The sequence below is a fragment of the Numenius arquata genome, chromosome 5 (assembly GCF_964106895.1).
Source record: "Numenius arquata chromosome 5, bNumArq3.hap1.1, whole genome shotgun sequence".
Classification (NCBI taxonomy): Eukaryota; Metazoa; Chordata; class Aves; order Charadriiformes; family Scolopacidae; genus Numenius; species Numenius arquata.
In genome coordinates, this window is record NC_133580.1 from 19410294 (window position 1) to 19425118 (window position 14825).

The 14825-nt window shown below is 49.8% G+C and overlaps 1 protein-coding gene across 1 annotated transcript in view; it reads right to left on the reverse strand.

The window, feature by feature from the left end:
- Nucleotides 1-14825, reverse strand: part of PCDH19 (protocadherin 19) — a 57802-nt gene that overhangs the window by 9975 nt on the left and 33002 nt on the right. The gene's annotated exons all lie outside the window — the stretch shown is intronic.

Here is a 14825-nt window from a genome sequence, read left to right on the forward strand (position 1 = left end):
CTTTCTAAAAGTGTGCAGCTCTGAAGAGCGGAGGGAGCTGGAAGGCTTCCCAGCACGATGGGGCGTTCCCCACTGTTGGGAGAGAGCTAGGGAATTTTTCCCTTTTTTTTTAAAACCAAAAGCGGTGGTGGCTGGCCGTCCTTCATCATGACATTGACCTCTCGCTCCTCCACCCTGGAGCCTGGCGTTGTCCCCTCCCTGGTGTTCTACGTTAACTCTTTTTTGGATGAACACAAGGCTTTCCCATGCTGGTGGATCCTCTCCTCTGGAGCACAGGGATGTCCCACTAGGAGATGCTGGTCTGGGGTGGCGGGTGCATCAGAAAATCCCACAGGGAACTGGGATGTCCATGGCGACAGGTCTGCAAAAGCTAATCTATGTTGTCCAGCACCCAACAGCACCCATGGTCTGATCTGGCACCATCACTCACTGCAACACAAGGATGGTCCTGGTCCTCTCTGCCCTGGCCACAGATCTCCACGCCAAGGAGGGATAAAGGCAATGCCAGGGGAACGCCAGCCATGGGTTAGACTGGCCCCACGGCCATCAGAAGAGATCACATCACTGCCAAAGCCTGGGAATTTGGCCCAGTTAATTCAGCCAAAACTTCGTTCTGGCAATTAAGTTTACCTTCACTAATTAAGAGAATGATCATAGCGTATAAATATAAAAATAAAATAACTCTAAGGCCAAGAATCAAATCTAAAACCTCATATAAGCCTAATTACATTACCTGCAAGTCACGGACAAGCTCTATTTCCAGCAATACAGGTGGGGTCCCATCCCATCCTGTCTCATCCTGTCCCATTGGCCCTGCAGCCATGGAGGGATGGAAAACGAACCCTTGAGTTTTTCTGGGGCTGTAAACTGAAGAGGGGAGACAGCTGAACAAGAGGAATGGAAAATCACCACACTTCCATGACCTGTGTAAGCACTGGAAGGAAAAATTTGGCTCTACAGCTCCAGCTAAGCCGATGCCAACCCACCGGTGCCTGGGCACTGATGCCAAGTCTGACGTGGGGGGTCTGCATGTCTTCCTGGGGTCCTGCCATCCTGTGGCTCCAAGGCAGTGGGCAGGAGGCTCCTGGTCCCCAAGGAGGGCTGCTCCAGCATGGCGGACTTCTCGCTGGACCTCTCTGCCTGCGCAGCCTCCTGTGATTCCCGATTTCTCCGAGGAGCCTTTCCGCAGTGCTGCCCCGAGGTCAGGCTGGGTTGTGTTGGCTCCCGGCCCCGGTTCACAGGGCTGTCAGCTAAATCGCACCACGGCATCGTTACTCCCGGTGATGGGGTGACAGACAGACAGAGCCCAGCTGGATTTTCAAAACCTAAGCACTTTGCAACACTGACAGGCAAGGAAAAAAAACAACCAACCACCAACCCACAACCCTCTTAGCCTGAGCAGGTTTTATCTGGAAATACCCAAACTAGGAGGTGTAAGGCCCCACAAAGTCATTCCTCCTGAACCACTTTTCTGACCAAACCTTTTAACTGTCACTGGGAAATAGAGAGCGATAAGCACTAGCCCCAGCCGGCGTTACCTGATTAGTCTAGTCCCCACCGCATCCTTAACGCAGCCTTCCTTCAAAGGGATAAAGCAACGCCGAAATGACTGATGTAATTTGGGGCTTTCAGACAGACTCCACGCGTGGAGAAGAGTCAAGTTCATTATGTTGGAGTTCACCACAGGACTGCGGCGGCCAGTGCCGGGGCTGAGCCGCCAGCCGGGCGCCCGCTCCCACGGCCGGAGCACGAGATGCACCATAAGTGGGCAGGTTTAACCCAAACGCATCCCTCTGCGGTGGGAATCGGCCTGATTTTCCCCTCCCTTCCCCACTCCAAGGACCAGGAGGGGGATGCAACGGGGAGGCAGGCAACACGGTCCTGACAGTAATTCTGCTGGAGCCTCTCGACGGGGATCCACCCTCGCTGTCTGCGGCACAGGGATGTAACGCTGCCGCTTTGCCACTGCACGCTCGCCTCATTTCTAAAACACTTACCCATGCAGCATGCATTAGAATTAAAAAACCATTAAACCTCGGAAAGGAAAAACTTTGACAGGATGCGTAATATACTAAGTATAATTAATTAAATTGGATGAGGCACTGGGGGACAAGAGAAGAGTGGATGGAGACTGTTCTTGGAAAAGGGATGGTAATGCACTAACGTTCAGCGTGTGCCATTAAGTAAGAAACAGCCTTGGAAGAGGAGAGGATGAGCGACGGGAGCTTTGCAAGGCGGCACCAGCCAGTTGGGCACCTTGGATGCATAGAGAAGAAGGTGATAGCACGAAATGGTGCCATTAGAGCTCTAAAAAAATGACAACGAAAGAGATGGGAGAGCAAAAATGGCATGAAGGTGGCTAAACAGCAATGCCCTACCAGTAACAGTCTCCTCTAGAGCATCTCTCGATGCCCTGCAAGGGCTCGGGGCGATAGACCACCTTCACCAGGCTCCTCGGGGCCAGCATGGGCATCGGGGCAGGTAAAAGGAGATGCGTTATGAACCAGAGCATCTGGCTCTCCGTGGGGTTATTCTTCAGTTATTTGTACCCTAGCGTGGGTAGCACCCTGCTGCATCCTGCATCCGTGCCCCCTCGGCAGGCGCCAGCAGCCCCAACCAAAGCCGGGGCCAGGAAGGGACGTCAAAGGCGTCCCCAGCCGACACAGCAGCAGGCATGACATGATGAGACAGCCACAGTCTGGCTGTTCAGCAGGACAAAGTTTTAACAGGCTTAACAACAGCATCAGCACTGATCATTAGGCAATTACAACTGCTGAAAGTTGACAAAGCACCAGGACCAAATGAATTATCTCCCCAAATCCTGCCGGCAGGAGCACGGGAAAGAGAAAAGTCGTCGTCAACAGCCTCTGATAGCTCACCGGGCGCAGAAGCAGTAACTAAAAACTAAAGGGCTGCTCATTTACGTGCTGTTTGGAGAGATAAAAGGGAAAGTCCAGGAAATGAGATCTTCAAAAACACTCTCATCATTTAGGGAGCGGTGGGAGGGAAGGTCCTGGAAACACTGATACAGCCAGGATTGCTCAGCCCTTGGAGACGTCTGATTCAGCAAGGAAGGGACTGCGTGTGTTTGGAAAGGGAAGGCAGGTTTTGGCTGGGGCAGTTCGCTCCTGAGTCACCCCCGGCATGGTTACTTGCTCAATTCTGCACATCCTTGCACGGCAGCCAGCGCCAGCCGAGGGGACAGCGGTGAGCTCTTCTGGAGGACGTGCCAAAACCCACTCCTCCAGGGATTAATGCCGGCGGGACCGCAGCGAGCCCCGGCTCTGTTCCCTCGCAAACCTCGGGATGCTGGGCTTTGTCACGCCGTGCTTCCCAGGCACAGCCCGTCGCTTTGAGTGACTAGGCACGCTTTTAGGGAAAACATGCAAATGTGATTTAAAGACTCTAAGTGATACGGAATGTATCACATCCCTTGGGAACCTGTTCCAGGGGGTAATTATTCTAATTCCTGAAATCACGCGTCTCATTTGCAGCTAGAATTTTCCGAGGCAAACCTCCATCCCCCCGCAGCGGCTCTGCCTTGGTCGCTGAATTAGACCGATGCTCAGCAGCAGATCTCTTCTCCCTGAGCTCACTTCTGCACACAGGCTTAGATGACCGATGTCTCAAGCAAAGTTCAGAGCACGTCCCCCGAGGATGCCATCTCTCTTGGGTCCTATTTCAAGCCCAGTGGTCTACGCTGAAACAGTCCTGCTGGATTCAACGGGCTTTGAGCCGGGTCCTAAACCTCCAGACAAAGTAGGAACCAAATACAGGTGTTTGGAGGGCAAAAGCCAACAACTCCAGCGATACGCAGAAGCTCCTGATGCAGAACAGTCTCCAGAGAGCAAGGGGACATTTCTGCACTTGGAAAGCATCTTATCTCCACTTGACGCCCCAGAGCTCGGTGGTCTCTGCAAGGCATGTCCACCCAGAGAAGGGCTCACGTGGATTTTACGGTGAATTAATTGGACATATCTACCCAATAACAATGGAGGAAGACTGACAAAGCAGAGGTCAGGCGGTGGGAGAACTGCAGGTGGAATTGTTCATTTTAATTACTTGTCTTCATTAATGTGAGCTTCCTGGATCCTACAGTGGTGACTAATGGGTGAAAATATTTGCATGAGTGAAGATAGTTCCACAAAAGGACACGTGGCTGGAGGGTGGAACAGACACAGAATTTTCTTTGTATTTCACAAGGCTGTTTCTGCCAGAAGATGAAGTGACTTCCCCGAGCGCAGCAGCGTAGCAGAGGGGAGCAACCCTAGACACAAGTTAAACATTTTTATGAGGCACAAAAGTGCCCAGAAAAAAGCACGGCGGAAGGTGGAAATCAGTGATGAACAAGGCAAAACACGGGTTATACTTGCGCTGTTTGTGTCTCCCTGGCACCGGAACGAGTTGGATACAAGCGTCACGGCTACCTGTTCTCCTGACAGCACTGAAAGGAAACAAAAGTTTGGAACAAGCCAAACACATTCAATTTGCCTGAATAATTTAGGCTGCTGAGTTATCATGTGCTTCATGGACTGTCATCGAGAAAAAGCTGTATTGCAGAGGAAAGGTCTGTAAATCAATGCATCCCAGGGACCAAAGCTAATCAGCGAGCGGCTGCAAAAGCACCGCCTGTCACAGCAGATGCTGGCCGTGGAAGTCAGCGCCGCCGGCAGCCCCGATGGCTGCTCGGGAGAGGCAGCGAGGCCGGGCAGAGGGAGCAGTGAGAAGACACAGCTCCTGTTGAAACATGGTGGTGAGCAGCGATGTCAGCAGCACAAACAACTCGGCTGGTCAACACAGAGTGAAAATCAAGTCCAAAGTCCAGTATATGCACAGCATCCACCCGGGGAGACACCTGGGTGTGCCAGACCCTGCCTCATAGAATGGTTTGCGTTGGAAGGGACCTTAAAGATCATCCAGTCCCAACTCCCTGCCATGGCCAGGGACACCGCCCACTAGACCAGGTTACTCAAAGCCCCGTCCAACCTGGCCTTGAACACCTCCAGGGATGGGGCAGCCACAGCTTCACAGCTGGGCAACCCGGGCCAGGGTCTCACCACCCTCACAGGGAAAAATTTGTTCCCGATATCTAATCTAATTCTCCCCTCTTCCAGTTTGAAGCCATTACTCCTCATGCTATCACTACCTGCCCTTGTAAAAAGTCCCTCTCCAGCTTTCCTGTAGGCTCTCTTTAGGGACTGGAAGGGGCTCTAAAGTCTCCCTGGAGCCTTCTCTTCTCCAGGCTGAACCCCCCCAACTCTCTCAGCCTGTCCTCACAGCAGAGGGGCTCCAGCCCTCCCAGCATCTCCGTGGGCTCCTCTGGACCCGCTCCAACAGGTCCATGTCCTTCTGATGTTGGTGGCCCCAGCGCTGGAGGCAGCACTGCAGGGAGGTCTCCCCAGAGCAGAGGGGCAGAATCCCCCCCCTCGCCCTGCCGGCCACGCTGCTGGGGATGCAGCCCAGGGTGCGGGGGGCTTTCTGGACTGCCAGCACACAGTGCTGATTCATGTTGATCTTCTCATCAACCAAGAATTTATACCCTCCACTAATGCACCTCCTGCTCCCAAAACCACTTCTGGCTCTCTGGCCTTTCCTGAAGTACTACTATGCACGGTTTTGACTTCAGGTTTCTAGCCAAATTCCTCTCCCCGAAAGGGAGCTGCCCCTTTATAACTTCTCACTGAGCCGTATCAAATCCCGAAGCCCAGTTAGTTGCACTGAGAAATCCAGAGGCTCCTCACCCGGATGGGGAGCGGTTCCCCTGTTAAACCAGGACGTGCCCGAGCAGAGGAGGCAGCACCGGCTGCTGCACTCGCATCAACTACTCTCCTCCCTTCTATCTTTAATGAAGCTTCCAAAGCATCAGAGGAAATCAAGTGCCCGACCTATTTCGGTCTGCAAGCGATGCGGACACCCACCTCCCTCGCAAAAATTTCCAACCAACGCTCTTCGCTCTTTCCTTTTTCATATAAAACGGTGCAAGAAGGACCACGAAACCTCCTGCCTCCCGCACGCACCCAGGGGAGCAGAGCCCGCTCCCCAAAAAGGGCCAGGAGCTCCTCGCCTTTCACCCCCACCCCACAGGAGGTAGCACCCCCTTGCCGCGCTGGGACCCTCTGATGACTGTCCCCACACCTCCAGGGAGGCTCCGTGGCGCACAGCTCCCGAGCGCTTCTGCGAGAGGCAAGGTAGCATCTGTGGTGACATCTCACCAAATGATCCAAGATCGTTTTCTCCAGCTGGGACTGATTGAATATAGCCTGGGCACCGGATGATGTGGGAAATCAGTCGTAGCCGAGCACAAATTGCATGCATAGAGGTAATTACTGCAGCACAAGGTTGGTAGCACCACTACCCACATGACAGTATATCTCAGCAATTTTCATTTCCTATTGCTTCAATTCAGAGAGGGGTTTTTTCATCTTTTTTTTCTTTTTTTTGTGGTTCAGTTTTCTCCTTTTCCTACAGGGACTGACGTTAACCCAGGATTTCTTCAGGATAAAGCTCCACTTTCGCCACAGCCAGTTGTCCCACGTAAAATAGGGGGGGACAAAAAAATAGGGGGACATATCCACATGTCCCCCTATTTACTATCCCCAGACCTCCAGCCCGGCCGACCAACTGAAGCCGTTTCCCTGCCCCGAGAGTGACCGTCCCTGCCCGAAGGTGAAGCGACACAGCAGTGACCGCCGGTCACCCGCCGCCACGGGCTGTCACCCGCAGCTGGCTGTGGGCATCGGTAATGAAACACAACGTGCCGGTAGCTAACGAAGGCGGTTGCAAAGCGAGTCGTTCTCCACACTTGAAAAAGGGTGAAAACGCGATAAGGAAAATGGAACAAAAAAAAAAGGGTTTCTTGCTGAAAAATAAAAACACGAAGAGAGCTAATGCTGCGAGTGGGGAAGCTGATCATTACTATTACAGATACTCGGCAAAATTGGGGCCATATTATGCTTACTGTGATTATACCCATTTTGGCTAGCATATATATATAATAGACTTCCTATAGAGAATTTATTTTCCAAACAGACGCCGGGGTTAAACGCAGGATGGAAAGGGAAATGACGGAGCAAAGGCCACCCAAGCCCAGGCGGAGCTCCTGCTTCCCAGCCCAGCCCGCTCGGCGGCGTTACCTGCCTGCCTGCCTGCCGTCAGGAAAGGCTGCCAAACTTCCCAATAATCCTGTGACCCATTTAAAAACATCGGCTCTCCTACATTCATATATGCTGTATGAGAAATAAAATACAGCGCTGGCGAGTTTTGAGTGGCAGCGCTTCCCTTAAGACAGATAAAAGCTGCAAGTTCTCTTTGCTGTTTGGTGCCAATTATTACAGAGTTTTGACTTATATATTATTACATAGATCATTTAGTAAAACAACCTACATACAAACCCAGTGGTGCGTTTCCCTTCAGCAGTTCTCTGCTGGAACCAGAGCAGTTTAGACACTGGTAATACACCGTATTTCAGGGACGGGGGGCGCTCCTTCCCCTGCACCCAGGGGAAATGCAGTCTCCTGCCCGACACCCCTCTGCAGCGTGCGAGAGAGGTCCAAATGATTTATCTTTATGGCACAAAAAAAAAAAAGTTAATTCTACTGCTTTTTTTTGAGGGGGAGGGGAAAAACAGGTACCCACCTCGTACCACCCCCTCTGGAGATGCCGGTCCAGTGCTGTACCTGAATCCCCCACCCGAGCTGCCGGGGACATGTTTTGGTGTGGCAGGATGGGATTTAACCCAATGGCAACCGCCCAGGACCCTGAAGGACGCTCGGAAACTCGCCGTGTCGCACACCCCATGCCCGCCGAGCCGAGGGTCAGCCCGCTGTTTGCCGTGATTATTCCTTTAATAAAGGGCCCTGTATTTTCCAGCGGCTGCAAAATTGATGCAGGTTGCCATGGTAAGCACACACTTTCCCATTTAGGGGAATAATAGACAGCTTTGTATAATTCACTGATTTCAGATGATTTCTCACCCCAAGAGCAAGTCGCTCAAGTTACATAAGTCACCTGTTGTTTAGTCAATCTGGCAATTTTAATTAGAATAAATTTTTATGATTCCTCTTTACAACACTTCGAGCTGCTCTGCCACCAGAATGCCGAGATGTCTGTAAATTATACGGGTTCCAATCACATCTTTTTTTGCCATTTTAATTACAGTAACATTGCAGCATTAATCATGTAAGCCTCTGTTAAACAAGTAACAGCCATCCTCCATCATAATTAAAAAGAAAGGCCAAGCAAACAGGAGCTTTGGAGTTTACCATATTTCCTCTGAAAATTGTATTTTAACTTAAGAGTTTCACAAACAGTAGTTTTATTTGGCTCTAATTAGTGTTGTGAAGGAAACACCGAAAGGTTAATAAGAGACGGTTAGTTTGTAATGCAAGTTTCCCGGTGCCAGCCCCAGCAGTTCAGTCTGTTTTCAGAGTCATTAACGATGTAGATTGATTACGGGAGGAGATCAGGAAGTGCTGGCTTGCTGCGTTAGCAGAAGGTTCAGTTTTATTCGTATACCTTCCCCACTGTTAAATATGATGGCCATTACCTTGACCACTTTACTAGTCTTAACTGCTGGGAGACAGAAAGTGTTAATGGTTTCCTTAGAGCTTACTGGCAAAGGGAAAAAAAAAAAAGTCCATGTGAGCCTTTTTTTGGCTTGTTTATAAGGGAAAAGGAAGCTGCAAGCTTGGCCGAACTGTTTATTTATCTTAGAAATATTTGAAAATCCAAGTATTGTGTGGCGGTTTTGGAAAAGGATGCTTTGGGAGAGCCGGGGTTAGCACCGCCCCATCCTTCAGCTGAACCCTGACCAAGATCTTCTCTGCGGACCTTCTGCTGGGGCCGGAGTTTGGGAGCAGTTAACAAAATGAGCACAAATAGAAGCCCAAACTCTCTAATCAGAAATACCACTTCTTCATATCTCCTATAAATTGCTCTCCAGTCACCCAGCAAAAATATGGGTAAGCAATAACTAAGTTTGACAAAATCTCATTAAAAAGTACAATAAAACACTAGAAACCCTCCGACTTTCTGGGCTGATCATTCATCCATTACAACATCCTACACAACGGGGCACGGAGCCAAGTTCGAATTTTCCTCTCGAAGTTGCCAAAACCTTCACATCTGGTGAGCGTTTTCTGTGCTTAGACGGGAAGGACTCGAGGACCTAAAGGTTGTAACTCCTGTGACCCCCAGACTGAGCAACTTCAGCGATGGAGACGTGGCAAGAATTAGGCGTCCATCACCTCTGTGATGGAAGGAACCTGAAAGCCGAAGAAAAAGTGCCAGGAATGCGGGATATATGATAATGCTGCTTATGCAAAGAAAGGAGGTTACACATCTGTTTGTTATTTAGTTCTGCCGTTGCAGAAGGGGATCGGCGTTCACTGATTGCTGAGGATATGACTTCAGTGTCACCCCTGCCCCACCACCAGGTTCCAGTGAGGACTTCTCCAAGCTGCGCTCGACGCTACGGAGCTAGGAACCTAAGGCAGAAGCAACACCAGGGGTCTGTCCGTGCCCGCCAGAGTGTCCGTGAGTGGATGGAACCTCCTCGAGTGACCCCAACGCGGCGGTGAAGGGAGCTGAGCCCCATTGGTGGGGCAGCCCGACCCACCACCCAGCTCTGCCTGTCCACATCATCCACCAAAGGTGGACCTAAGCATCCGGCAAGGATAAGGGTCAACCTGAAGAAAGGTTTTTTAGTCCGCGTGCTTGACAGCTTTTCTTCCAGTTACATTCAGTGGTCTCATGAAAGATGTCACGTCCCGCTGTGAGCCTGGCGGGGGGGCTGGAGCGGGCACTTGGGGAGGATGGAGAGCGTGTACAAAAGCATCAGTAGCCACCACACAGCCATCCACGAACTGACTTCGATGCTCCATACGTAATCATTTAAGAGGGTAGGAATCCTAAGACAAGCAGCTCCTCTCCCCAAAGCCCAGCTTACCCACCCGTCACAAAAATCCTCCTCTGGGGTTTCCAAGCCGACTGCTCCCTCCAGGCTGGCCACTGCGGGAGCACCACTGAGCTCGCCCAGGCTGCTCCACTGCCAGATCCAGGCAATAATACAGAAATCAGAAGAGCTGTAATAACTGACATTGCCCTGTAAAGAAAGCTTACAGCGTTTATCCATCTTAAGGGATGTGCTGCCACTCACATATGAATGTTACTCTTTACGTCTTGTGCCGCATACATGAATACAAGAAAGTAGGTATTTTTATTAATTTGTAGAAACTTCCAGAGAAATGCAGCTGTATTTCCAGCCTCCAAAGCCCTAGAATATGTCACTTAGGTCTTCATGTACCTACAGCTCTACAGAAAGGCTTTTCTGCAGCGTAAAAGGGAGTTGCAGGTGGAACGACTGCTGGAAATCAGCTTAAAAAATCAACAGTTTCTAATACCTGTGTTTGCCTCCAGTTAATACCATTAGTCATGTTCTCAATTCGCGACTGAAACGCACCCAGATACTATGGAGATGAGCATAAGAACCAATTGGAACATTCTAGATAAAACCTGATCCCCTAAATGACGACGTATCTGAATAATGTGGGATGCAACCAGCAATAAGTTTCGGTGAATATCATGCGCCCGGCTCCCCCTTTACATTCACGCCTATTTCTATACCCATTTCTATATATGCCATAGCATAAAGAAGCCTTAACATAAGCATTTAAATATAACCCATTTCTATTCAAAAGAACTCTTCGTCTTGCTGGAGTTTATGAGACTCAGACGCAATTAAAGCACCTCTGTGAACAAAGTTACTCAAATGTGGAAATGTATGCAGGATCAGGGCTTTCCAGATGACATTTCACGCCAACCTTTAGTGCTGATCTGGCACCAGAAAAATGGAAGCGATGCTTTTAGCAGCAATTCTCTGTGGAGACACATTACTGACATCGCTTAAAAACCCTCTCACTTTGATTTTAAAGCTTTTTCACTATTTTATGGCTGTGGTGACTACTTCTAACACTGGCTTTTTTATGATTAATGTCTGTTTATTATTTTCGTATTTTCTTTCGGATTCTATTTTTATCTTAAACGGCGAATCACCGCTTCATTGGGCCAACGATTTTCCCTCTACAACTTATGGTAAAAATACTAGCCGGCACTGGGAATTAAGATAAGTTTGAAATCTGTTGCTTCTAACATTAAAAACACATATTTGAAATAGTTGCTTTCTGATTTCTATGCTGGCGAGAGCTCCTATGACTTATAGAGTACAAGTAGGGCTCTGGCTCAAGGCAAGGTGAAAAAGGTAATAGAAAACATTTAAGCAGATCTAGGTGCCTGTACGCATCCGCACAAAGAAAAAACAAGCCAAACCTGCACAAAGGCTATGTTTGGAAGAGAGGAAAGGGATTTAAAAAAAAAAAAAAAAAAAAACCAAACCAAAAAAAGTCCCAGTATGAGCAAAACCAAGGGAGGAATGACTACCTGAATCGCAAAACAGAGTATCTAGCCTCGAAGATGCTAATTCAGGTCTTGAGGGATCTAATCAACCTCTTTGTTGAAGTAAAGATAAAACTTTTTGACAGCAAATGCTTTCTGATAAAATGGAATTTTCAATTACCTTGCGAAACATCTGGTCTGCGCTGCCATTTCCCGGGAAAAGCACTGCCATGCTTTGCAGTGTTGGAAAACATTTCATGCTGAGATTTCCCCACGTTGCTGGGAGGAACAGGCGTCAGGAGCTTCAAACCCAACAGCAAAGCTCCCCGCCGCCACCGGCATCACCCACCGAGGTGGTGTCCACGGAGGCGATGCCGGTGGTGGGTCTCCTGCCCACTGTCACCACACACTTCACCCCCTTGCTGGAAATCAGGGTTTCCTCCAGTGCTGGACTTTGAGTCAAGGTTACACCAGGACGTGGAGAAAATCCACCCCCATATTGTGGGAAAACATGCCAAGATACAACGGGGGACCCCAGGATTTACCCCCATCCTCCAAGAAACTTCTCCAGCCAACCCAAAACGTTGTGGAGATCCAACAGCCGCGTCAAAACCTCCCTTTCTCAAACAAATCCGTTTGGAAGTTCAGCTGAGGACGCCGTTAGGAAAGGAGTGCACATAAACTTCTAGCAGCGCTTAACACCTCCACAAATAAACAAACAATTAAATGGCGGCAAGGCAATCGCGAAAGGTGGAGCGGCGCTGGTGCCCGCCTTCCTCAGCATCCCATTTGGTGTCAATTAGCAGGGGAAGGAAAACAATTCTGGGTGATAATGAACTCCAAATTGGGTACATATTAGAGCAATTAAAGCCATCTTTTCAGCTGATGAATTTATAATCAATAATTAAGATCCTGAGGTAAAGAGGGACTGGGCAGAAGTCCTACTCCCAAAATAAGCGACGTGGCTGAGCTCCAGGCGATATTTCTGATGACCTGCTGCTGCCCATTAAAGCTCGACACCCTCCATGCTACGGTTTGCCATTTTTCTGGAAATCTAGGCCATTTCCAAAGGAAGAACAAGGGCTCCTGCCAGCAGGACTGGCAGCTGGTGTCACTCCTACCCAACAGTGGCACCAGGGAAGGAGGTGTAGAGGGCCCAGAGGCCACCTAAGCATTTGCAGCGGGTTCCTGGGGCTCCCATGGCCACGTACTCACCACCAGCGCTGGGCTCACACACTGGTTTAAGAACACTCAAGGATCCTGGACTCATCCATGCCCACCTCTTTCTGCAGGAAATCCAGCATCCCACTAGGCAAAGGCTGGCCAGACAGGTCCACGCCAACCCCCGGGTGCCACCACAGAGGGACCATCCTCTACCACTGACCTCCAAGGATTTCTGCCAACCAGCATCTTGTCTTGGCAGATCCAGGATGACCCACCAAGCAGATAAAGACTCCCCAATTATCTGGATGAAGTCTGAGATGGCCGCTCACCAAGGACTCGCGGACAAGCCGAAGTCCAAGACCAGCAGAGCCTGGTCGTGGGGACACCTTGCCGGGCTCCCCAGCATCGAGGAGCAAACCGCGGTGACTGTCCAGATGCACCTCTCTGGGATGACACGGCAGTGGCCAGGCCATTGCGCCCGTGTGTCCTCGGCACTGAACTTGCTGTGTTTTCTTCTGTCTGACCCAAAATTGGGTAAAAATTACCATGCCAAAACCATCACTTTAATCATGCGGGAACCGCTGTTATCACCATCATCTCAGCGTCTTGATTTTCCTGATTATTTTCTGCAGTCCCCGCTCAACAAATCAGCTCAGAAAATAGTCTCTTTAACCTTTTTTTTTTTTTTTCAAGCTTCTGTGACAGTAACTGCTAAAGCCTCCCCTCCTGCGCTGCTCCCCTCTGGCTCCACCAACACCCCGATACCCTCACAGGCGCGCACCCCCTGCTGCTCCCCACCAGGCAGCGTGGGTCCCATGGGACAGGAGAGCAAACCTGCCTGCCTGCCGGGCCAGATGGATGGCATACATGTCGTTTTCCTCCCCAAAATAACCCACAGCCACGAGCAGCAACCCCCTGGCCATCGCGGGACTGGGAACTAAGCTAAAAGTTGCCTTCAGAAGCCGCCTTCTGGAAATACTCTTAATTTTTGCAGGGGGATTTTACATGCAATGAGGAGTTCTGGTTACAATGGCTTGGACCATATTTATTTCCATCTGACTCCTCCGGCGAGTTCTGCTTCCAACTCAGACTCTTTAACTTACTTGCATTGTTATCTGGTGCGCAACAGAGCCAGCACGCAGACTTATCAGAAATGTAATCTCTGTAAAACCCTATCTATAGTCCATTGAGATTGGTGGGGGTTTTTTTGGTGTGTTTTTTTTTTTTTTTCTGAAGAAATGTGACAAAAAATTAACAGATGTTGCTCAGACCATTCAACGGGCACGGGAATCAATTATGAACATTTTTACTCCTACAGTCATCCCTTCCTGCAAACGCATCTCAGGAAACCCTCTCCTGATCGAAATGAAAAAGCATTGCTTTGTAATAGAAGAATAATAAATGATAGCTATCAGCCTGCATTCTCTGACACGGCGCCGGTCCGCGGAGAATTAAACTGCCACTGTACAGTTATATAAATGTTTAATTTTTTTCATCTTTGGCCACAGTAGGGTTGTCTGGAAATACATTATCGCGGCGGATGCCATCCCTCTCCAATTAGCGTGGCTGGCAGCGTGGAATGGGTAGGTGACCTCCCCGTTCCCCTCCTCGTGGAGTCTTACAGGGTTAACTACGACTATTTAACAGACTCTATCGAGAATTAATACAGCGATCAGCTTCTCTCCAGAAAAAAAACACAACACATTCGGCGGCACAGATGGCAAGAACTCTCTCTCCCCCGTTTGACTCTTTTATGACAGCAAAACAAAGGCTTTTAATGATGTTTACCATGAATTGAATTAAACAGCTGAAGACCAGTTCATAATCACAGCATTTTGTTTTCATATCCTTAAGTCTTTTAGCAGTGGGGCTTCCAGTTGAGCCTCAGCTACAGCTTATCTCAAGATATAGCCAAGCGCCCCGAGGCTCCCCTGCGCCCGAGCACCAAACCACACTCAGGCTCCTTAATTGAAAAAGACAGGATGTTTGCATAGGATGTTTGCATCAGTCAGACATTAAAAGCGACATTCATGCCCAAGTACAAACGAGGGCTTGGGCTCAGCTGAGCTCCTCTGACTTCTTTCCTCCAGCTACCACCCGGCTGGTTTCGGAGCGGGACTTCTCGGGGATGCGCGAGAGCTGAAGCCGTGCTGTTTCTTACGGGGGCAAAAGACACAAATCCTCGCCCGCTGGCCCAAGCTGGTCCCTGGTGGGATGCCAGACTGCTTGCCCACACATTCTGCTGATCTTTAGGAGAAGTTGCCCGGCTG